This window comes from Centruroides sculpturatus, unplaced genomic scaffold, assembly GCF_000671375.1.
Source record: "Centruroides sculpturatus isolate CEXI.00-Female unplaced genomic scaffold, Cexi_2.0 scaffold1506, whole genome shotgun sequence".
In the NCBI taxonomy this organism is placed as follows: Eukaryota; Metazoa; Arthropoda; class Arachnida; order Scorpiones; family Buthidae; genus Centruroides; species Centruroides sculpturatus.
Window position 1 is genome coordinate 1 of NW_019389325.1, and position 3,379 is coordinate 3,379.

A 3,379-nucleotide genomic window follows, 5' to 3' on the forward strand; every position below is an offset into this window, starting at 1 on the left:
ATATATATTAGTTAATTAACAAACTACTTACAACTAAAAATCCAGTTAAATATTTATTCAATATTCCTTCTTCCTAAAGTTTTGCCTAAGAACAGTGCAACAATCCTGGGTAAAACCAGCAATAGAGAAATTACCTACAAAAATTACTACATTAATATATTGAAAACGTTTCGTAGAAACAAAATAATCGTTCCATTACGCGAAATTAAAGGCATGCATGATTCAATGCAAAAGATAATTACGAGAATAGAAGGAAGCCATCCGTTCCAGCAGACACGTTGGTATCGAATGACGTCACCTGCGAGTGCAAGTGTACTTACAACAGGACGAAACGTCACACTAGACAAAGCAAAAAGGAAAATAGAAAAACAAAAATTCTTTAAACGTTACTACTTAGACGTAGCCGATAAACAAAATAATTTGCGCTTAAAAACTATGCTTAAATGCGCATAAAGAAGCGGGCCAACTTTTTTTAAAAAAAGGCTAAAATTAGCATTTAAATGGGCAAAAATATGCTAAAAATTCGTTCGTGCACTATGAGAAACGACTTATAAATCTATATACGAAGTGAGGAAACATTACTTAGAATTTTACGTATATTTTAACGAGTAATGCAATTTAATAATTAGACATACAAACAAGGTCATTTGTATCAATTATACAAGAGACGAACAAAATTTCCGTGACGTTTTTCATTCGAATTTCTGGTTTAGTCGCTACCAAAACCGAGAGGGTCGGTTACTGTGACGACACAGCAGGAGTGAACGAACTCTCGGCGTGCACTTTAAGAAAGGAAAAAAAAAAAAAACGCTAAAACTTCATATTTAATAATACACGTAATTAAAGAACGAATAATCCTAGTAATCCGAATGCTTATCAAGTAGTTATTATTATTATTATTATTTTAACAGTGTCGAGAGAAGACAATGCCAACGTTGTCGCTAAGCACACCGAACTACTGTATTTTATTTTAGTCAGAGCTTAAGTGATGTCTTGCAACATCTACGCTTACATAAGCCATAACCATCAATGGAAATTCCGTGAAACATCGATTAATCTCTCTCCAATATTAATTACTCGTGTTTAATTTATAAATAAGCACCAAGTTAAACCAATGAAAGCGACTTTTTAGATACGTAGCGAGTAAAGTGGCGTAATGATAGACATCTAGAACGGTGCCGGACACGATACATTTCGAGATTCTTTCGTAACTTACACGTAAAATTCCGAATTATACTTAATTTAGAACGATATTTCTCAACCTCTTCCGCTTATCGACCCTTCGAAAAAAACGTTTCGTGACCTATTAGTTGAGAAAACGGATTGAACGGTTAGGAGTGGTGGTGATTTTTTTCCGTGATTTTCTATAAATTATTACACTTTAGAACGACTTTATAATACTTAAATAATGAAATTTTAGTAGAAGTCCTTGGAAAAACCGAGAAGAAAAAGTGCAACAACCAAGGTCAATTTTAACAATCCGATAAAATGTAATCGTACTAACCTGGTACGTGATAAGATTTCGCAGGTTAGTTCAACATTCCAGAAATTTATATAAGTAGATAACATCTAGAAGTATCGAGTGTTGTTTAATTAAAATCTAACAACAATCGTGAACTATGGAATAAACTTTGAAACGTCTCACCGGGCGAGGAAGGTGGGGAGGGAGGGTGATATTGAATAAAGTCTAAAGATCTTTGTGGCACAAGAATGTGGAAACTGAACTTGAAAATTATCAAAACATCATTAAAACAACCCTAATCGATATACAATTTATAAGTTGCAGCACTTATATATATATATTTAGATTGTTTTATGAGCTAGACTCTGGAACCTCCAAAAAAAGTTCGACCTTGAAACATTCAAAAGGGTTGAACCAAATTAGTACAACGGATTTTTTCTTATAAAATTTCCGTCAAATTTGCTTTAAAAAAATTACTAATATTTCGCTTAAATTATTCAAAGATATAAAAGTGATAGCGAACAAAGTATCAGCAAACTTAGTGAAATTATAATTAAATGTTTTCTAATAATTTTTCCGCCTTCATTATCTTTGAAAACATGCCAAATTAAACATGATTTAATTTGTTTTAAAATGATGACTACGAAATAATCTAACCGTAGAAAATTATAGGAAAAATTAATTATGTATGAGTAAAGTTTCGTAAAAGTTTACAAAACAGAAGAATAATGTAATGTTTACCGAAATTTTAACAAGAATGTTCTACATCTTTGTATGTTATTTGTAGAGTTTTGTGTGTTCTTTTTTTCTCTTTTTTTTTTTTTTTTTATTGTTATTATTTTAAATAAAATTTTAAACATTTCTATAATTTATTTAAAAATACAAGTCACCAACTATGTGGAATAATTGGCTTATGTGACCCGTAAAAGTCCTTCCTGATTGTGATTTTAACAGGGAAAATTCAAGAATTAGAGCATTTATTTCGTAGAACACTCGGAAAAAAGCAATTACTTTCTAAAACAGGATCATCAGGAAGCAAGGAAACAGTAATTTTTTTTTTCTTACTAAACATTTACAGTAATTAAGCCTAATTCATAAAATCTCGTGTGTGAATTATTTTTACTTATTGGAAGGATAATATTCCAACTACATGAACAAAAATATTATGTTGCAGATGTATATATAAGGTATAACGTTTCAATCGCTTCATTCATACTTTCTATTGAGTGAATCATTAGCTGAGAAAAATTTAAAAAGAAAATAATAATAGAAAATTAGCTAACGATCCGTGGTAAATTCTCGTTTAAACATTACACAACGAATTAACCTAATACAGATCAACGNATGAAATAGGTATTTTTTTAAGTCTCAAAATATTTTATTACAAAGATTTTTCAAGTTTTAAACACCATTATCAATTACATAAAACTACATAGAATTTCCACTTTTTCTATAAAAGAATATCTTTATAAATAAAATTACAGTTTCTGGGAGGAGCTTATATACTAATATGCAGCATATATAATTCAATATATTGATCAATAACAGTAATACAATTTAATGTCAATGAAGATTTTGAAATTTTGTTCAAACTGTTTTCTACAAATTCTGATATGAATATATATATCAACTACCCAAAGCCCAATATATTGATATGATATGAAATTAACAGTAATCTTACTTAATTCAATTGAATATACAGTGATATCCCAATTTTCATTGCTAATCCATCTGAAAACAATCGGTAAAATCCAAAACTGATGAAAACCGAGGCAATTATTTCCATATGAATCAATGTAAATCCAATTAATTTGTTTTAGACAATCCAAAATACAATACCAAAAATATATTTTATAGAGAATAAATTAGTGTTTAATAGTAAAAACAGTAAGAAATTAATATAAAATGAATATAAAA

General features: G+C 29.3%; 1 long non-coding RNA gene across 1 annotated transcript; it reads right to left on the reverse strand.

Annotated features, from left to right (window-relative positions):
* Nucleotides 1-59: 59 nt before the first annotated feature.
* Nucleotides 60-2,073, reverse strand: LOC111617237. Its single transcript, XR_002755387.1, has 2 exons — nucleotides 243-2,073; nucleotides 60-134 (listed from the first exon to the last, which is right to left on the reverse strand). It is a non-coding gene; the product is annotated as an uncharacterized LOC111617237 (long non-coding RNA).
* Nucleotides 2,074-3,379: the final 1,306 nt, after the last annotated feature.